We start from the raw sequence: 22408 nt of genomic DNA, 5'->3' as shown, positions 1-22408 counted from the left end.
CCTACATTTGGGGAGGTCGAGGGCGCCTCGAGATAGGGAGGGAGGGGGCTGGCCCAGGGACCCGCCTGACCCCGGACTCAGGGCGTCCGCCGGCCTCGCGCCCCGCCCCCGCCCAAGCCCCGCCCCGCCGCCCCGCCCCGCCCCGCCCCGCCCCGCTCCGCAGCCTCGTCGCCCTGCCGCCCGGGTTGGCTGCCCTGCGGGCCACGCGCGGCGATTTGCCACGCGCCGCGTCACCGGGCCGCTCCCGGCTTGGGCTCCCGCGGGTCGGTCAGGGAGGCGGCGGCGGCGGCTAAGCGGGGGCGGCAGGGCGCGACGCCGCCTGGCCGCCCCGCCCTGGGAGGCGCCCGGGCCCTCATCAAGTGACCAGTATCCCTTCCAGGAGAACACGGTCCTTCAGAGGGAAGCGAGCTCCAACCCGCAGCCCCGGCGCCAAGCCGCCGTCATCTCCTTCCTGTGCCGGGTGATCGTCTCCTCACCCACCCGGAAAAACATAGTCCGCCCCCACGTCCTTGTGGAACAGCGGCCGCTTCCAAGCACTGTGACTCTCTTTGCCCTACCGTTGTCTTTCCTATTCCAGCTACTCTAGAATCCACCGAGAGGATAATTCAGCCCTGAAAAGAAACTGATCGGGAGAAGCGAGGAAGGGAACCCAGGAGGGAGGGGAAGACAGGGCTGGCGGAGGAACACCGAAGCAGAGGACGTAGTGCGCAAGCGCAGCACAGAACGAGTTCCGGTCTGGCCGGGGCCTGTCTCCTAAAAATAGCCCCGGTGTGGGGATCCGTGCGCGGATATCCCGGCGAGTCCCGGGCTGAAAGAGGCGGCTCCGGGTGGCGCGGAGCGCTGGTGGCGGGCCCGGGCTGCGGCGTGTGCGCGCCCGCCAGCTAATCCGGAGACACGGTGAGGGCCGCGGGCAGCGAGAATCGGTTCGCGGCGCCGGCAGTGCTGGAGGGGGGCGGTGTCTCGCTTAGGGGGCCGAGTAGGGGTTGGGGTGGGGGTGCTGGGGTGGGGGACGGCGCGGCCGAGAGGGTCGCCCGCGGGGCTCGGGAGACCCCTGGACGAGGCCATGTCCGGCTTGGAGGGGGCCAGGGTCGCGGCCGCGCGTCGGCAGGGCGGGTAGGGTGCTGGGAGGCGGCAAGGGGTGGTCGGGTCGGGGTCGGCGCTGAGGAGCTAGGCGCCCGGGAAGGTGGGGGCGGGGTGGGGCTCGGCTGGGCTGCTGGATGGGGCTCGGCTGGGCGGGTCGAGGGCAGCTCAGCGGCGCGGGCTGGTGGCAAGCAGCCTCCCCGAGCGCGCACTGCTTGGGGCCGGGGGGCAGTGGTGGATGTCGCCTCCTTGAAAGTTGAAGGAGTTCTCTGGGGCCCCCGGAGCTTCTCCGGGGCGGTGCGCCCCGAGGGCCCTTTCCTTCCCCTTTTCCCTCCAAGTCCGGGGGTCTCCCCGAAGGGATTAACCCCAAGTGTGGGAGGCCTTCTTCCCTGTTGGACTTGAAGAAGTTCCCCCACTTCTGCTTTGGGAGAAGATTGGTCTAACGGGGCGGAACACTTAGGTACGAATTCTGTGAGTGTGTAGATGTCAGTGGCGGTGTCGCTGTTTGCGGTGGACACCTGCGCTTGCGGACGCCAGATCGTGCAGGGAGACGTCGCGGGGACAGAGGGGCTGCACAGGGAACCAACCGCTGCCTGCCCCCTGCCATTCAGGTAGATCCCAGCACGCAGAAAGATTTTTTGTGTTAGAAACTTTGCTTTTTGGCTTGATTTCATGCCTTTGAGCAGTGAGGGTTAAAGTGAGATAGCGCAAACAAGTTTGGAAAAGGTGAGCAATCCTGAACACAGAAACTGTGTTAAAGAAAACAGTTTTTCTTTAAAAGTGTAACTGTAGAATTGTTGCTCACATCTGAAATAGATTCCTGAGCTGTGAAGCGAGCCTCCTGTTATGGTCCAGCAGGGAACCGTGTGTAGCTTGACTATAACGTAGTGTTAACCTGCGTTTTAGTTTGCAGTGAGATTGGGATTCCAATAAATGCCCTGTTAGAAAGGCCTGCCGTGATTTGTTAACAATAGCATATGTATTTTTAAACAAACATTGTCTAACATTTTTTTCGGGTTTTTAGCACAGTATGTTTCCCTTGTGTCTTGTATCATCTATTACTATATGAAGAAGAGGTTCTCTAAAGCTGTAATTAGGTGTGCATTACCCAAGAGTACTTTCCCTTTAAGAATCCAGCTGTGTTGTTTTGGCAACTGCTAAGTACTCTAGTTGTCAGTTTTAAAATCTGTGGTACCTTGGCAGTTCTTGAACAGTCTGTGGAAAAGGTAAACAAAATAGTTCTTTTTTAAACATACAAAAATGACATTTCTTTTAATATGAATTTAGGAAGTGAGGATAAAAATAACTGTATTGTGCCTTTATGGCTTTTGTGTGTACAATTTTTTGTGTGTGTGTGTATTTTTGGGGAGCTCAGTCTCTATTTCTTTTTCTGTAAATTACAACTTTTAGGGACTCAAAAGTTTTCACTAAAGCAGATGCATATTTTGATTAGTTTATATTAAATGTCATAAACACAAGTATGTATATCATAAAACATTAAGATCAGTATTTGTTAGATATGGTGATGCATTAATTGACAGTAGAATCACCTTTATTTTAATTCTCAGTGAGCATTGTTGCAAAAAGTTGTGATAATGGTGTTATAATAATCAAAAGTACTCTGAAGAGCTAAAACTGGTGATTTGAATGTTGGTAGACTCTAGATTAACAATTTTGTTGAAGAGTATGCTTCCAGTAGCTACTTAGTGAAAACAGTGACTTTGAAGTAATGGTGACCTCTCTAAACGCAGTTATTTGCTTCCCTATTTCCTTTGATTCACACTATGGTTATATATAAAATTGTGGTTTTATTTCGTATTAGAACAGAAGTGTTAAAATTACACTTAACTCTTTACTTGCCTTCAAAAGTTTTTTAAAAAATTACATTCTGAGGGGTGTTCAGTGGAAGGAAAATAGCTTATTGAGGCCCAGAAATAATTGTAATGTCACCATGTTGAATTATGGTTTGAGAACAATTTCCTTCTGTATTCTTAGAGTTTGTTTTCATGTGGGCATGTGCGACAAAGATTGTTTTTTGTAAATGCAGTTGGAAATAATCTCTTAAAAATGTTGAGTTGTTTCAAATGGTGATGTTATGTTTTTCAAAGCAATTTCATTACTATTTGCCTTTTCCATCTAGAATACATTGTGGGTTAATTTTAATTTTATTAATATTCCAGCAATAGTAGTGTCATCCATTAATTGGCTACCAGAAAGAGGAATATTGAATTATATTCTGAGGGTGGTTAAGTAATTATGGAAATGTTTATTAGAATATGATTTTGGAGTTTGAAATAGTCTAGTTAAATCTTTCCAGTAGATTTGTGTTCTGATTTAGGAGGAAGAAGCCGTAAACAAATTTGTTACTGAAAAGTAGCATGCTTGTCAGTTTTGGAAAACCATCTTTTTTCCTCCCTTTGCTGCTTTTAGTCTGGCAAAAAGAATGTGGTGTAATATACCATGATAATGGGCCTGGATTTGGGGGCATTTCTGATTTCAAATATTCTGTCTTGTCATAAGACCATGCCCCGGTTACTCATGGTACATATGAATGTTTCAAAGTGTAGCCAAAGTTTTCTTTTATGCAATGACACTATGAGAAAACTGTTTGTGGACCAAAAATGATCACTATTTCTTTTTTCTAGATAAGAAAGAAAATCTGTGGATTCTTAGTAAATGGAGAAGTGAGTGCCTTCTCTGCTAATGTTTAAATAATAAGTGTAAATATGGAAATCAGATCACCCTTTAAGCTGGATAACCTCAAGCAAGAGAATGCTTTAACATATGCTGATTTGCAAGTCCCCGTAAAGGAAGGCTGCTTGATTCTAGTCAGATCTTGATTCAGATCCAGCTCCACTGCTGACTAAGTTGAGATATCTCCTGTAAAATGAGATAGAATTACACTACCTGTCCCGTGTTGGAATTCAATGAGATAATGAGTGTAGAAGTTCTAGCACACTGCCTGATGTGCAAAAATGCATATTGCCTGATCTCTCTGCATCCCTTCTGGCTGAAGATTATATAGGTACCCTGCCCAGTACCTATACGTTTAGTGTTTGTGACCAAAAGGATTTCGTATAATGTATCAATAGAGAATTCTTATGTATTTGTTTTGGATAAAATATCCCAGCATCCTAAATTCATTGTCAGATTATACGTAAAATACTTAATTGGCTGTTTTAAAACATTAGAATTTTGATCTTCAACCATAGTTTGTTTCTAATCTCCATAGTCTCCCCAAATATTTTTCTAAAGATTCAAGTTAAATAGAAATAGTTTCCCAATCTTCAGTGAATTCTGTCTTTGAGGGATTGTCTGTGGGAGTGGTCTCTAAGATATGGTATTTAAAATTTAAAATTAGAAGAATACTTTTGTAATCTACCTTGAATAGGTATTTTAAAATAGCTTTATCTACTGCACAAAAGTTTTTAAATATTTTAATATTGAAGGTTATTTTCATATTTTAAAATAACTTCTTTAACAGTTAATCTGTAATTTTTAGAATACTTTTATTTGGTGTGAAATTAATGATTTTCTTTGTGTATAGTCTATCTGTGTACCTTATAATAAATGGACCTTGTGTCCGGTTTATTATAATTAAGAGTGTAAATCCATTTGTTAATTAGTAAGTCTTACACATAGCACATGATACAGGTTGGTACTTATTTAATAAGTACTAAATTTTTATATAGAGGCTTTATTTATACTTTAATAATTAATATTTATATTTACTGAATTTAATTGATATTTACTGAATTTAATATTTTAATTGTCTTAGTCGAGATGAAATCATAAGCATATGAGTTAAAAATATTAGCACCTTTTGAGGTGGAATACCGTATTTAAACATTGGTGTATGAAGGCAGGTAATTTACTTCATCATTATTTTAACAAGTGATGTTGATAAAAGCCAGAGGAACAAACATGGGCAAAAAACATATTTATTAATCAGATGTCTAGTAAATACCAACCTGGGCATGTCTTTTTATGGTTGTCTTGAATTAATACTAATTTTATTTCCTTACACAAAAATATAAACTTTAGAAACAAAATAAACAGGAAAAAACAGAACAAAGCAAAAACAAAATAAAACAAAAACCTCTAATATATGGACTTAAAAAATTCTTACCATTATTAAAATTGTATGCTTGAGAAATGTTTTCAGTAGTGATCAGTAAGTTTATACTGCATGAGCTGGACGTTTTTACTTCGTTACTTGTGTGACTAGCAGCATGCATGTGCAGGTTGACTTGGATTCGTTTGAGGCATGATTTGTGACACTTGGAACAAAGGGCTGCTTTCCATTCGACCTGGTAAGAGAACTTGTAACTTTTGGGCTTAATAAAACAAGCTGCTTCTGCATTGGGTAATACTATATTAGCCTGTTTGACCTCTCATCCTCATCCTTAGCTGTCCATCTTCTACATAGAAATTGGAATTATATTTCTGGAATTCAGATCTATGTGTCATTTCTTCTTAAAGAGAAATAAAATGACTTTGAAGGCATGTGAGATCAATAGAGAGGCAGTAATGTCAGGGATAGAAGATTGGCCTATAAAATCAGACTTCCTGGCTGGGCGTGGTGGCTCATGCCTGTAATCCCAGAACTTTGGGAGGTGGAGGTGCGCAGATCACCTGAAGTTGGGAGTTTGAGACCAACCTGGCCAACATGGCAAAACCCTGTCTCTACTAAAAATACAAAAATTAGCCGGGCGTAGTGGCTCACACCTGTAATCCCAGCCACTCTGGAGGCTTGAACCCAGGAGGCGGAGGTTGCAGTGAGCCGAGATCACGCCACTGCACTCCAGCCTGGGTGATGGAGTGAGACTCCATCTCCAAAAAAAAAAAAACAAACAAAAACAAACAAACTTCCCATCCTAAGTTAAAATACCTACTTTTCTTACTGTGTTCTTATTTAGCTACTTACTTTGTGTTCTTTGGCAAGTTCTTAGGATTTTTGAGGCTTAGTGTATAAAATAGTAATTATAACATTATTTCATATGGTTTTTGAGAGGATTAGATGAGGTGTGTGTTATAAAGTGCAGTGCCTGGTATATAACCTGCATTAATTTTCCTCCTACTATTACTATCATTACTGCTACTGCTATTGCTATTAGTCATGGCTCACTTTATAATACGATTCCATTGTATCTTTTGAGGCTCATTTTCAGCCATCACCTTTCAGTTTCTATGCCCCTAGTCAAAGCCAGCTGTTAGTGCTAATCTGAATAGGCTATGTGTTTTCATGATGATGACTACTACTATTATTTCTCCAGCCCAGACTTCTCTTGAGTTTGATACTCACTTGGAAGTCTAGTTGGAATCTCAGATATAATATAAATGATATGGCTAAAATATAGCTATTTTTTCCCTCTCCCCTAGCCTTCTTCCTACCCCTAAACCCTGGTGTTTCTGCTGGCATTCCCTATATCCATAAATGGCAGTACCTAAGCCAAAAACTTAAGATATGATTCTTGATTCTTTCCATTTCTCTTAAATCCAATCTATCCCCATGTCCTGTTGTACCTTCACACTTTATCTTGAGCAGTCCACTGCTGTTAGTCTTCATTGCCACCTCTTTATTTTAAGCCATCATTCTCTTGCATGAAATACTGCAGTAATTTTCTAAGTGGGCTTATTTCTCTTCTTGCTCCACACAAGTTTTTTTTTTTTTTTTTCTTCACAGAGCAGCCTGAGAATCATTTTAAGAGCCTACATTGGATCATATCATTTTTCTGCTTAAAATCTTCCAGTGACTTCCCATTCCTCTCAAAATCAAGTCTGTCCTCCATTCTGTGGCCTAAATGGCCCTGAATGATCTTTCTCCTTCTCATCATTCTTCCCCTCATTCATTGGATGCCAGCCACGAAGGCCTCTCAGTGTTTCTTAAATGCACCCTTTCTTCTTTTAGGGCCTTTTGCACTCTTTGTACTCCCTCCTTGGGATATTCTTCAAATGTCTGGCTTGGCCAAACGCTTTGGAGCTTGGCCCAAATCTCACTTCTCACTCAGAGGCCTAATGTGACCATCCTATTTAATATTGCACTCTACCATTTTACTCTCTTACACAGATTATTTCCCTCAAGACAATTGTAATTTGTGTATACCTTGTTTGTTTAGTTATTGCTTATTTATGGTATTTGTCCATTACCTGAATATAAACTCCATGAAGGCAGAGGCCTTGTTCATCTTATTCTTAGCTGTATCCCCAGGCATTAGCATGCTGCCTGGCACTTGGAAGATAGTAGATATTTGATGCTTCTTTATCTTTGTTCATATTTTTGCCAATGATTGGAATGCTGTCTTGCTCACATAGTAATAGTTATTGAACTACTTATCCTTTAAGTCTTGGCTCAAATGTCATCTGTGATACCAGTTTTAATCTCCTAGACAAAAGTTTTTTGCTCTTGCTTTTGTGTGCCCATGATATATGCACTGTTTGTTTTAGAGTAAATCCCATGTTAGGTATTTAGAATATTATAATTGATGTCAGTTTCTTCTGTTAGGCTAAGTTGCTATGGCAAGGACCAGCTAGCTCTTTCTGTGTGCTCAGTATCTACCGACCAACCTATCATAGTAGATATAGTGAATTCTCAGTAAATGTTGAATTGAGTAGAAGTTGTCCTAATCAACAGAAATAACCAGCCGCAGACCAGTTTTCCCAAATCACACTTTAAAAATCATAAAGATACTTTCCAGATTATAATCTTACTTTATGTGTTTTCTATTAATATACTATCATTATCATTCTAAGGGGCAGGAATTTGAGAGCTGTGGAGCACAAGGGCATTTCCTCAGATTCTATTTTGCTTTCTTGCCAGGCACTGAGTAGCCATCTTGTCTGAAGGAAGTATTTCCAGTTTGAAATGCATATGCCTGTTATTCCTCACTAACCAACATCCCTTCTGGTCCTATTCCTTCCCTCTAGCTTGTCCAGCTAGTTTCATATGTTTACAGAAAAGCTCCAAGTTGAGGGGGGAACTTTAAGGAAATTAACACGGTATACATGAAATACATTACTTATTCAGCTGTATTGCTAATGAAAATACATCAAAGAACTTTTGTGGCTAACATTAGGAACCCAGCCACCATTTGCAATTGTGAGAGTCATTCCCCATTTTAAATAGCTGACTTACAAATAGGCTTTTGGAACATACCCCATTTGCAAATTGGGGACTCCTTTGGCAAAATGTTTATTTTGATACTGAAAACCTTTTTGTTAATGGTGTTAAATCTAATTGATGATATGGATTATGAAGAGAAAGGGAGAGAAGAATATGGGGGTTAAGGTTTTGTTTTTGTTTTCTTTCGGAAATGGCTTAATATCCACAAAGTAAAGTTTTAGGGTTGACAGACTTTTTTTTTGTTTTTATTTTGGAAAAAAATCAAACCTAGGGAAAAGTTACAAGAATAGTACAATGAACTCCCATTTATATCTGCCTCAGATTCACCAGTTGTTAACATATACCACATTTGCTTTGTCATTCTTGCTCTCTTTTTATATTTGCAGAGTGGGTACAAAGTCTGGAAGCAGAGATTATTATTTTATTTACAGTTTGAAACTCCTTGATTACATCTTCTTCCTAGAGCAGCTATTCCCAGCCTTTTTGGCACCAGGGACTGTTTTTGTGGAAGACAATTTTTCCACAAATGGTGGGGGGAGGGGATGGTTTCAAAATGATTCAAGCACATTACATTTATTGTACACTTTATTTCTATTATTATTGCATTGTAATATATAATGAAATACTTACACAACTCACCATGATGTAGAATCAGTGGGAGCCCAGAACTTGTTTTCCTGCCACTAGAGGGTCCCATGTGTGGGTGATGGGAGACAGTGACTAAAGATCTCATCAGGCGTTAGATTCTCATAAGAAGTGCACAACCTAGATCCTTTGCATGTGTGGTTCACAGTGGGGTTTGTGCTTCTGTGAGAGTTGAGTGTTGCCGTTCATCTGACAGGAGGTGGAGCTCAGGTGGTAATGCAAGTGATGGGGAGAGGCTGTAAATACATATGAAACTTCACTCACTGGCCTGCCGCTCACCTGTTGCTGTGTGGCCCCATTCCTAACAGGCCATGGACTGGTACCGGTCTGTGGCCCTGCGGTGGGGACTCCTGGTCTAGAGTATGCCAGTGATGCAAGAGTCACTGGCAAAACATCACAGGTCTGATTAAATTCAGGTTATATACAGGGAAATGCTATGTTAATGCTCTATGTACATTTCTAACAAGGAAACCACATAGAATATCATTGAACATATCTGATGTTGTTATGTAATATTAAGAATCCACTGTCTAGATCTTTTTCCTCATCTCCTTTTTTTCTCTGTTTTGTTCTCTTCCTATTAAAATTATTTTTATTGTTGAACCATTTGAGAAGAGGTTGCACACATCGAGTTCCCTTACCCCTTAATGCTTCAACTGATATCTCCTAATAAGGGCATATTCTTACATTAGTATGGGAGATTCAAGACATTTAATATTGATCTTATTGTTTAATGTACAGTTCGTGTTGAAATTTCTCCAGTAGTGTCAATAATATCCTTTAATATTTTTTCCCATTCCAATATTATACAATGTATCTTAATTATATCTCTTGTATTGTTTAATCTGAAACAGTTCTTCAGCCTTTTTAATTCTTGGGTTTTGTAGAGTACAGACCCTTTGTTTTGTGGGATGTACATTGGTTTGGATTGTCCAGTTGCTTCTTTGTAATTAGATTCAGGGTTTGCATTTTTGGCAGAAATCCCATGTAAGTGGTGGTATATTCTCAGTGCATCACATCATGAGGCAGTATGGTGTCATTTTGACTATGTTGTTGATGTTTATTTGGACCACTTAGTTAAGGTTTTAGCTGCTAGTTTTCTCTATTACAAAAGGTATCATAGTCCCCTTTGTTATTACTCAGGAATCTGTTGGAGACTGAAAATTTCCTCCTCCAAACGCTTACAAGAATGGTTTTAGCATTCATTGATTACTCTTGCCTGAATTACTTATTACACAGAATTGCAAAATAGTGTTTTGCTAACCATTGTTCCCTCTCCATTTATTAGTGGGCATTCTAGTCTGTTTTAAAGAAGACCTTGTCCTATTCATTTTGATATCAATATATCATAGATTCTTTTTTATTAAGTAGGTTATTGTCTATTACCTGCCAGTATTCATTTTGATGTTCCAAATTAACCCACATTTGGTTAGTGGAAACTTCTTCATATTAACTCATTGGTTGTTTTAACATGTTCCCATCATTTGTTGAGCACTTTCTTGCATTCTGGACCAGTAAGATATTCCAGGCTCATCTTATGGTCATCTCCTGCTGTTGTCCTGCAATCAGTCATTACATTATTTCAAGTTTTCCTTTATTGGATAAGAGTGTTTAGACACCAGCAACCAGGCAGCTGGTATGCTATTGATATTGGAGTTTCATTGTTTCAGAGCCATTTTGGCTTATTAAGCTAAGAAATTTTGAATTTATGCTGATTCCTCGGGCAGTAGTTTGTAATTTCTCATTATACTTCCAAAACTCCTAGGAGAAAACGGTTTTCTTTGAAAGTGTTAACAATTTAAGTAACTACTTTCACCGAATTCTTCTATTTAATTCTGCAGTGGTTGCATCTTGTTTTCCAAAACATATTTTAAAACAGGAGTATGAATCCTGTTTTATGTCTTTTACTTACTCATTGAGTATGTTCCATAGTGTCTTGAGCGTGGTTGATTTGTCTTGAACAAGGTTGTTGTTTATAATGTATGTAATTATAATAATGACCCAATATTATCTTTATTACTCTTACACCATAATGAAATATTCTTATATTTGTTTTAATACTTTAGTTAATTTTGTGGAAACCTTTCTTTTAAGTGAAGTGTTGATTTTATGTATTTTGTTTTTAATAACTGTTATTCTAGAAGAAACATAAACTTTAGTTTTTAACTTAAAAAATTTAAAAGCCTAATTCCTGAAATTAAAGTATATAATTAATGAACATCAAAATGCCTAATCTTGGCATTGCTGTTATACTGTTTTGTTCATTAACAAGTAAAAGAATCTTTCTGGGCATCACTTTAATTATACAGTGAGATGATATCTAGATCCCTTTTAACTCTGTGTTACACACTGTATATATAATTAATGTTAAATTGTTGATGAAAGTGAAATTAAGTGTCATAAAGTATAGTGGAAGGAATATTATGCTTCTGATCCAGGAGTTACTGAGTTCAAATTCTTTGTAACTATTGTGTTATTTTGGCGATTTATTTCACAGTTTGAAATAATTGGTAACTTCATTACTTTATTAATGCAGTCCACTGGGCTGGGTGCTGTGGAAATAACGGTGAGCAAGGCTTGGCTTTCACAGTCACGGGGAGTGTGGGCATATATGATTTGTGCTTGATTTTGACGTATAATAGATGTGTACAATGCAGAGTACACATCTGCAAGAGTAATTAACCTAGTTTCAGGAATGCCAGGAAAATAAGCCCAGAGGAAGTGATGCCTAGGTTGAGGCTTGAAGAGTGAATAGGACTTAGTCTTGTGAAGAGGAAAGTAGAGTTTACCAGACCTGTCTTAAGGACAAAAGATACACTTCAAGAGCTTGGATTATTTTGGAGAAAGTCAGAGTATAGTGTGTCTGAATTAGGAGAGCAAGAGAGGGCAGATACCAAGAGAGTAGTGAAAGATGAGGCTGAAATAAGGACTAGATTATAAAGAGCCCTTAAGTTATGTTAAAGAATTTGAACTGGCCAGGTGCGGTGGTTCACGCCTATAATCCCAGCACTTTGGGAGGCCGAGGCAGGTAGATCACGAGGTCAGGAGATCAAGACCATCGTGGCCAACATGGTGAAACCCCGTCTCTACTAAAAATGCAAAAATTAGCTGGGTGTGGTGGTGCACGCCTATAGTCCCAGCTACTCCAGAGGCTGAGGCAAGAGAATCACTTGAACCCAGGAGGCGGAGATTGCAGTGAGCCGAGATCGCACCACTGCACTCCAGCCTGGCGATAGAGCCAGACTCCGTCTAAAAAAAAAAAAAAAAAAAAAAGAATTTGTTGGACGACTTTATCCTGGGGAAAATGGAAGGATCTTAAACCTGGGAAGAAACTAGTTAAAAAGATAATGCTGGTTACACTGTGGAGGATTATTTGGAGAGAGTTAAGACTGGTAGGCAGGGAGGATTTTTAGGAGAGCTTTATAAAAAATTATTTGAAAGGAGTAAGGTGGCTTGGACTATGTTGGTGGGAGGAGGGTTGAAGAAATAGGTGGACATGAGAGATATCTAGAAGGTAGGATTAAAGGACTCTGATGGAGGGCATGTTGAATATGAAAGAGGAAAAAGAGGAATAATGGTCAATGAGGTGAATGAATCGGCTGTTTACTGAAATGGGAAGCATAGAAGGAAGAGCAGATTTGAGAGAAGATGATGAGTTTATTTGTGTGAGAGTGCTCAGGAAGAATAAAGAGGTGTAGGCAGAGAGTGGGATATATGAATTTACTATCAGGAGTGGAACAGTTCCTGATAATGACAAGGCCATGGATTGAGTATTTGAAGAGAAGTAGAAGGAAAGGTATGAAATTGTCAGGGAACTGAGAGGATTTCTCTCTAAAGCCTGAGGACATGTCTACCCTAAGGTGGGGCACCCTGTTTTAGATGACCTCAAGGTATTTAATGTTTGGTCTTGGAAAACAGAAATGAAAAATGATAAATGCTATATTCTCAATAAGATTATCTTAAGTTAAAACAAATGAACAGAAAAGCAAAAAACCCCCACAAAAGTAAAATCTTTTTTTCTAAACAAAGCAGGATACTATTTGATTATTCCAGATACTTAATGTGCCCCTCAGTAGTGGCTAAAAAATCATAAAACGTATCAAGCATACAAAAAAAATTGTGAATAATGTAATGAATACTAGCAGAAAGAATGCAGTCTCATTGTCCTTTTTCCTTCTTCAGAGATAATCATTATCTTAAAACTTGGATTTACCTTTCTCATTGATTTGTTTTATATATTGCTGAACAATATGTAGTGTTTTGCATGTTTGAAAACTGTATTGAATGGTACTGAACTCTTCAATACCTTCTGCAGTTTGTCTCAGCAAATATCAATATAAATATTCTTTACAGTATGTAATGAACTGATTATTACAAAGCAATGGGAAACTATGCCGTTGATGTATTATTTTGAATTGCCATAGGAATTGGTATAATTTGCTTGTTTTTGTATAAATGAAGCTAATAATCATGAGTATTCCTTTTTTTAAATGTTCCCATCCATAAAAGACAACATTAAAACGTTTTTTATTGTGGAATAATGTTGGATTTAGGAAAAGTTGCAAAAATAGTATTGTATAGAGTGTTTGCTTTTACTCTTTATCCAACTTGCTATAATGTTGGACAGCTATATAACCATAATGTAAGTGCCAAAACCAGGAAAGTTAATACTGGTATGATACTATTTACCTTTTCACTATGAAAACCTTTTTTTGTATTTAATCAGTTTTTCTTCTAATGATGTTTATCTGTTCTAAGTTTCAGTCCATAATCCCACATTGCATTTATTTGTTGTGTTTCTTTAGTCTCCTGAAATCTGTGATATTAACTCATTTTTTTTCTTGTTGTGTTTATGATCTTGATGCTCTTTTGAAGAGTACTGGTTATTATTTTGTAGAATGTCTTTCAATTTGGGTTTCTCTGATGCTTTCTTATGATTAATGTGGGATTATATCTTTTTGGCTATACACCGAAGTGTATTGTTATCAGGCAATACACCTGATACCTCATATCAGGAGGTATGTTTATATCAGGGGCTACACGATGTCACTGTTTTATTATTAGTGATGTTAATCTTGTTCGCCTAATTAAGGTAATATCTGCTGATCTCTCTTCTGTAAAGTCATGGTGTAGCTGATAAATCTTTTTGGGGAGTTACTTTGAGATTATGCTGATTTCTGTTTTTTCTTCCAACTTCCATCCATTCACTTTGTCATCCATTGCTGGAACTTACCTGTGACACTTAGTACTGTGGTATTAACCTCATGGTGATTTTGTGATTTCCTTGTTCCTTTCTCATTTATTAATTAAAATTCTTTAATGAAGAAGCGTCCCTTCTCCCTCATTTATTTATTCACTCATTTATATCAGTATAGACTCAAAGGTTTTTATTTTGTAGGTTGTAATCTGATGCTGTCACTTATGTTACTGCTCAGATTGTTCTGCTTCGACATTGAGAGCTCTGTCAGGTTGGTTCCTCGTCCTTTTGACACGCCTCTATCCGTTTCAGTGCTCTTCTTCACTTTCTAGTACTGAAAAGTTTCTGAGAAACTTCAGGCTTACCTTGCATTTTACCAGCTCCGACCCTGTGATCATCATCTTTTCCAAAAAGCCCTGGCTCCTTGTTTTGGGGGATAGCATTTAGAAACCAAGATCTGGGTACTAGGTCTAGGACTGCTCATTGCTATGGAGGAGTCATTTTTTTTCTAGACCTTCTCAACACACAGAGCTAAGAAATCTGTGTGTGTGTGAACCCACACATTTACACACATCCACAGTCAATTCTGCTACACCGCAGCATATTTGTTCCCCAGAATCACTGTGTATGCATAATCATGCAGTGAAAGCCACAGGGTTCGTGTAATCAATGAAGTTAGAGAAAGAGCATTCAAAAACTTTGTCACTGACACATTAAAAGAAAGGATAGGAACTTAAACCTGATTAAAACAGTGGCATGGTTTTAAACATGTTAAATTGTTAAGGAATCTATAAGTACATGATAAATGTGTTAGTTTACCATGAAAAAGGCATGAAGTTTGCTTATGTGAGTGTCCTAAGAGGTGTGGCTTTTGAGTTACTGTGAAATGGTGGAAGGAGAGTTGTCAGATGAAACCTAACACCAAATGTGGATAGATGGGGCTCATAACACATGACCTGTGGTAGCTCATTTTCATTTAAATCAATTCTCTCTTGGGTGCCTTGCAATTTAGTCTTCATTTCTGTATTAATTTTGTGTTTTTTTCCCATTTCTGGTCGGAGTTTAGCCAGCTTTTAAAATTTCTCTTTGTATTTTGTCCATTTGGTTTTTAGATTTCTGATTCATGGTGGTTTTCATATGATGAAATGCTTGTTTGAATATATTTAATTCTGTTTGGAGTATTGGCTTATAGTTTTTTTCTGCTTTAAGGTTTTTTTTTGGTCAGTGGAGGGTGGGGCAGGGTTCCTTGCTGGATATGTTCCTACCACATTCTCTTTCTTAATTTTCTGGACTTTTCTTTTGTTATTTTTTTTGAGACGGAGTCTCACTGTCGCCCACGCTGGAATGCGGTGGCATGATCTCAACTCACTGCAACCTCTGCCTCCCAGTTTCAAACGATTCTCATGCTGCAGCCTCCCAAGTAGCTGGGATTACAGGCATGCGCCACCATGCCTGGCTAATTTTTTGTATTTTTAGTTGAAATGGGGTTTCGCCAGGCTGGTCTTGGACTCCCGGCCTCAAGTGATCCACCTGTCTCAGCCTTCCAAAGTGCTGGCATTACAGGCGTGAGCCACTGTGCCCAGCCTTGTTCGTTTTTATAGTATTGGGTGTTTTATAGTATTCCTAGTTTATTGATTCTCTCTTTTAGTGTAGAGTAGTCCTGTTACTTCAGTGGTTTTTATTGTTTCAATGGTTGGAGAAGAGTTGCGGGACTTGCAATTTTATGAGTCTTTTAAGGTCTTGTAGTACCTTTAATATTCCCTTTTCTTGTTTTTCCTTTTACGTTACAGCTACCGAAGGACAGTTTCCTCTCCTTTTTGCCCATTTTTGCCAGCTGCCAGAAGCTGTGTGTTTCAGCGTGCCTCTTTATGTGGCCCTTTAAATCAACAGAATTTTGAAATTCCTTCCCTGTAGTCTCTGTTCTGATCTCTCCGGACACTTCTCCACTATTTTCAGATTTAGGGTGGGTTTAATCTTTCTGATGGTCTTTCCAGATGATCCTTAGGCCCCATTGCTAGCCTCCTGCCACAAAGGTTTGGGGTTTTGGATGGATGAGAGTTTGGGGGATCAGTCAAAGAGTTGGGGTGAATGACAGTTCGAGGGATCAATTGCTGGGATTTGGTGACTCCCCCCCCCCACCCGCGCAGTTTTGCAGTGTCAACATTCTTTGTCTTCACGCTGTGCTGTGTGGTTTTGTATAGAATTTCCTTTTCCTTTCCTGTTTTTTCACATGGTTTAGGGATAGTATTTTAGAGTTGCATAGATATACTTGCCACCACTGTCCTCAGTTTCTAAAGTCTGTGCTTTGAGAGGAGTGAGGAAAACTCGTTGACTTGTCCTGCTGGTGCTAATAAAACTTTTAGTTAGGAAAAGACATAAGCAGTCAAATTCTACTGGTGAGCTAGAGTCTCCGGAAAGTATCATGGAGGAGGAGAAATAAACTGCATTTAAACGCCCTTACTTCATTCTGATAACATGCAAATGCTGGTTCTGGGTTATTGCAAGTCTTACTGTTTTTTCTGAAAAGCAAGGTTATTCAAAGGTTTGTGTCTATCATATAAATCAGAAATGCCTTGGTTTTATTATATGAAGGAGTTATAGGCCTATATTTGGCCAAGGGCTTCCTTTGGTACTTTTTATTCCAATGTCAATCTAACATAAGATGTTCTCTGTAAAGGTAACTTCTAAACTTGTGAATTGGTTTGGTAGAAGTTAACTTTTTGAAAATTAAACTTTATTACCTCTTTATATATTTATTCTACTTTTGGTTTTCTTGGTATTATTTTATGGTTTTGACAGTTGTTCCTTTCTTCCAATAAATGGTAGGTACGATGTTGTTCCTTTCTTCCAATAAATGGTAGGTACGATGTTGTTCCTTGACTCTACACTTGTTATTGTATTTAATAAGATGGCACTAAATCTGTTAGGTAGCTTAAGTTAGTTAGTTATCTATCTTTTATGCCTTTTATCTATTTTTTAACATGAGAAATTTAACATAAAGTTGGAAATGTGTAGAAGTTCTTTATGCTTGGTTTTCCTCTATAAATTAGTTGCTTAAAATATTTATTACCTGTGAACATTTCTTTCCCTAGAGATAATAAGTAGTCTGTCAGTATTTTCTGTTGGAGTGAGAAATAGACTTCATTAGTCATTATACATTTCTTTTTGTAAAAATATCAACCAGAATTAAAGGGTATATTGGCTTTTAACATCAGAATTCTATCATAATGTAATTTAAAACCTTTTGCTATTAACGACACAGTTTTGGAGTTATCCACATGTCTTTCAAATATTGTTTAAAGGCAGTCAGTCTCTATGCCCATCTGTCTGTCATTGGAACTTCATTTATGAGCTTTCACTTTTTTTTCATAGTTTCCACAAGTCGTAAGGACTTCTCAGACTCATTATACCTTCATTTCCTTATTTGAATGATCATTTGCTAAAACTGTTTCTTTTTATTGATCTCCCTTTTTTTCCTTTCAGCTGGTAAATATGGATAGTCACCATATGGTGGCCTGGGCTCTGGTTCCCCCAGACCCTTCCTCTTTTGGACTCTGTCCCTTATCTGTTTCTCACTGTTTTAATGATTATTTCTATATTGTTGATTCCGAAATAGAAACATATATAAGATATAGCTCTTTGCTTCTAGGAAGTAATGGTTTAGGGAGGGTAAAATCCCATCAATTACTAAGTGATGTGTAAATCTTATACATAATAATGGATTAGGGAGTTCAGGAAAGGAAGAGTTTTGAGGTGTTCAGGGAATGCTTCATGGAAGGATTGACATTTGAACTGGATATCAAGTTTTATTGTCAGAGTTGTGGAAAAAATACACCACATAGAACAGTTTGAGCAAAAGAGCCAAAACAGAAGAAGGAGAGCTGCTTGTTGGACAGTTTGGCTAGAGCTGCTTGTTGGACAGTTTGGCTAGATTGGAGGGTTTTTCAGAAGTAGAGATGGTAAAGTGGGAAAGAGAGCTTGAGACTACTTTGGAGTGCTGCTGGAATGTTCAGCAGTTTAAATTTTGTTCTTCAGGTGAAAAAAAAAAAGAGCCATTGACAGTTTTTAAGCGTGGAAATGACCAAAACCTTCTTTAATATGCCCATATAAGATAATGAAGATAATGTGTATGTCCTTTCTTATTAGCATTAATAATTATTAATAAAGCTTGCTGCCTTAAAGAATAATGCTTAAGATACTTTTTAAGAAAGCATAGTGATAGGCTCATTCTTTGATTGTTTGAAGGGTGTTGAAGGGGGACTTCCAGCTTTCAAGTGGAAGATGTGGGTAAAGATTGTCCTTTCCTCATTCTTCCTTGTATCCTACTTTCTTCTTGATTTCCTTTCCCAGGCCAGACTTTGCTGCCCTTGAAAACTGGATTCCTTCTCAGTAGTAGTTTTTCTCTTTTAAAATCCGATAGTATTTTCTATGCCTTACTGTATTTTTCATATTTGACCTTATTATACTAAGGTAATAGATGTGTACACACTGCATTGAAGGCTTTTATGCTTGTCTTATTTCTTCTTGTATTCTCTTCATGTAGCATCTCAGTGAAAATACAGTAAGTAAATGAATCTTTTAAATTGCTGTTACAAATGACTGAGGATTTTACACTTTGCGAAGTTGCTATTGATCTAGCATTTTGACTGAGCTAAGGTTTTGAAATAATGGCTTTACGCCTCCGGCTTTGTCCTTTTGACTTAGGATTGTCTTGGCAATACGGGCTCTTTTTTGGTTCCATATGAACTTTAAAGCAGTTTTTTCCAATTCGGTGAAGAAACTCATTGGTAGCTTGATGGGGATGGCATACTACAAGGCTACAGTAACCAAAACAGCATGGTACTGGTACCAAAACAGAGATATAGACCAATGGAACAGAACGGAGCCTTCAGAAATAATGCCACACATCTACAACCATCTGATATTTGACAAACCTGAGAAAAACAAGAAATGGGGAAAGGATTCCCTATTTAATAAATGGTGCTGGGAAAATTGGCTAGCCATAAGTAGAAAGCTGAAACTGGATCCTTTCCTTACTCCTTATACGAAGATTAATTCAAGATGGATTAGAGACTTAAATGTTAGACCTAATACCATAAAAACCCTAGAAGAAAATCTAGGTAGTACCATTCAGGACATAGGCATGGGCAAGGACTTCATGTCTAAAACACCAAAAGCAACGGCAGCAAAAGCCAAAATTGACAAATGGGATCTCATTAAACTAAAGAGCTTCTGCACAGCAAAAGAAACTACCATCAGAGTGAACAGGCAACCTACAGAATGGGAGAAAATTTTTGCAATCTACTCATCTGACAAAGGGCTAATTTCCAGAATCTACAAAGAACTCAAACAAATATACAAGAAAAAAACAAACAACCCCATCCAAAAGTGGGGAAAAGATATGAACAGACATTTCTCAAAAGAAGACATTCATACAGCCAACAGACACATGAAAAAATGCTCATCATCACTGGCCATCAGAGAAATGCAAATCAAAACCACAATGAGATACCATCTCACACCAGTTAGAATGGCAATCATTAAAAAATCAGGAAACAATAGGTGTTGGAGAGGATGTGGAGAAATAGGAACACTTTTACACTGTTGGTGGGATTGTAAACTAGTTCAACCATTATGGAAAACAGTATGGCGATTCCTCAAGGATCTAGAACTAGATGTACCATATGACCCAGCCATCCCACTACTGGGTATATACCCAAAGGATTATAAATTATGCTACTACAAAGACACATGCACACGTATGTTTATTGCGGCACTATTCACAATAGCAAAGACTTGGAATCAACCCAAATGTCCATCAGTGACAGACTGGATTAAGAAAATGTGGCACATATACACCATGGAATACTATGCAGCCATAAAAAAGGATGAGTTTGCGTCCTTTGTAGGGACATGGATGCAGCTGGAAACCATCATTCTTAGCAAACTATCACAAGAAGAGAAAACCAAACACCGCATGTTCTCACTCATAGGTGGGAACTGAACAATGAGCTCACTTAGACTCGGGAAGGGGAACATCACACACTGGGGCCTATCATGGGGAGGGGGGAGGGGGGAGGGATTGCATTGGGGAGTTATACCTGATATAAATGATGAATTGATGGGTGCTGACGAGTTGATGGGTGCAGCACACCAGCATGGCACATGTATACATATGTAACCTGCACGTTATGCACATGTACCCTAGAACTTAAAGTATAATAAAAAAAAAATTAAAAAAAAAAAAAAGAAATAATGGCTTTAAAGTCATCTCTATAGCTCTGCTGGTCTAGATCAGTAGTTGTCAACTTTTTTTCTGCTGTGAGATACAGTAGGTGAAATTTTGACATGCATGATGCACTCCCATGACTTTTATAGCAGAGAGGTATAGTATTACAGTAATTTATAATTGCCACAACTAGCCTGGGATATGTTGTAGATATAACAGTAGTTAATGTGCAATTCTTAGGGCAGTAGCTATAAATCAGCCCAGTTCTCTTCCATGGAAGAAGTAATATCATAGTGTAAGTAAAGGGGATGTTATGAGGATAATCTGAAACCACTCATTTTTCTTTTTAAGATTCAAACTAATACTTTAGGCGTGTCACATTACTTGTGAGAGAACTCCCAAGTTATTATGATGTTCATCTGTCAAGTTAGCTTTAAGACCTTTTGGAATTGTTATTTTCCATTAGTTCAGGTGCTTTTTGTTTGTTTTAAATAGATATAATCCTATTTCAATATACTTCTGGATTCTGTTTCATTTCTATGAGCTTTAGAGTTTGCATTCCTAAAATGTCCTCTGCGGCTTCTTCCGGTTCGGAACTTTAGGAAGTTGGTGAATATCATGAATAGAGCATCCAAACTTTTTCTACATTCTGGTTAAAAGCCTTATTAATATGGAAACCTGTTTGATAGACTTCGACACTTTACTAGATTGTTAAACCAAAGTCATGCATATTTGATCATTATGTGAAGTACAAAAGATTACATTTTGAAGTGTTCCAATTTTTAAACTTTGTGTTTGTGTGTGCTGCTTGTTACAGGTGTTTGGGTGGTTGAGGACTGTAAAAGTGATGAATTCCAGTCACCATATGCCTGAGAAGGAATACTGGGAGTATTAGCCTGTACCATGATACTGAAGAGTAGGGCAAATAGAACTTCAGCATTTGGGAAGTCACATCCTCCACCTGAAGAATTACAAATTCTAATGAATTTGTAATTGCTAATAATACATATTAATAATAAATATTAGTCTTAGTATTTATTACAGGCTAATATTAAGTTTAATGTGAAAACTTTCAATATGGTTACTGATTATAGATTTGAGGTGGTAGTGGTAATTTGGGAAAATATAATAGGTGCAGTCATGAGTCACTTAGTGACAGGGATATGTTCTGAGAAATGCATCATTAGCCAATTTTGTTACTTTGTGAACATCATAGAGTGCACAGTATTTACACAAACTTAGATGGTACAGTCTACTCCACACCTAGGCTATATTTGGTATAGCCTATTGCTCCTAGTCTGCAAAGCTTTACAGCGTGTTACTCTACTGAATACTGTAGGCGTTTGTAACATAGTAGTGCGTATTTGTGTATCTAAACATATCTAAACATGGAAAGCATACAGTAAAAATATGGTATAAAAGATAAAAAATGGTATACCTGTATAGCACAGCTCTATTATAATCTTATGTGACCACCGTCATTTATGTGGTTCATTACTGACTGAAATGTCGCTATGCAAAGACTGTATTAGTAATTTATCTAAAATGTCTGAACTGTGGAATGTCAACCAATATGTGGATCACTATGGAGAAGATGTTAGATACCCCAATCTGAAGATACTCTTAGGGTTGTGTGTGTGTGTGTGTGTGTGTGTGTGTGTAAGAACAGAAGCTAGAAATGAACACAGATTCATGGGAAAACTTGTGTACAAATGCTCGTAGCAGCATTAGTCATAATAGGTAAAAAGTTGAAACCATCCAAATGACCATCAGTTGATGAAAGAATACATAGGCCGGGTGCGGTGGCTCAAGCCTGTAATCCCAGCACTTTGGGAGGCCGAGACGGGTGGATCACGAGGTCAGGAGATCGAGACCATCCTGGCTAACACGGTGAAACCCCATCTCTACTAAAAAATACAAAAAACTAGCCGGGTGAGGTGGCTGACGCCTGTAGTCCCAGCTACTCGGGAGGCTGAGGCAGGAGAATGGCGGGAACCCGGGAGGCGGAGCTTGCAGTGAGCTGAGATCCGGCCACTGCACTCCAACCCGGGCGACAGAGCGAGACTCCGTCTCAAAAAAAAAAAAAGAATACATAATAGGTTGTATTTCCACACAAGGGAATATTATTCAGCAA

At 38.9% G+C, this 22408-nt stretch overlaps 1 protein-coding gene across 6 annotated transcripts in view; it reads left to right on the top strand.

Annotated features, from left to right (window-relative positions):
- Positions 1-207: 207 nt before the first annotated feature.
- The window catches only part of MEF2A (myocyte enhancer factor 2A), a 161552-nt gene continuing 139351 nt past the window's right edge, over positions 208-22408 (top strand). Inside the window, exon 1 of one of the 6 annotated variants that reach the window (XM_026455454.2) lies at positions 208-897. The gene's annotated coding sequence lies outside the window, so the exon portion shown is untranslated. The remainder of the gene's footprint in view (positions 898-22408) is intronic. The other 5 variants (XM_026455455.2, XM_023220885.3, XM_023220881.3 and 2 more) reach the window with 5 other exon arrangements.

The sequence above is a fragment of the Piliocolobus tephrosceles genome, chromosome 6 (assembly GCF_002776525.5).
Source record: "Piliocolobus tephrosceles isolate RC106 chromosome 6, ASM277652v3, whole genome shotgun sequence".
In the NCBI taxonomy this organism is placed as follows: domain Eukaryota; kingdom Metazoa; phylum Chordata; class Mammalia; order Primates; family Cercopithecidae; genus Piliocolobus; species Piliocolobus tephrosceles.
The sequence above is the reverse complement of the archived record's forward strand: the minus strand, read 5'-3'. Positions and strand labels throughout refer to the sequence as shown.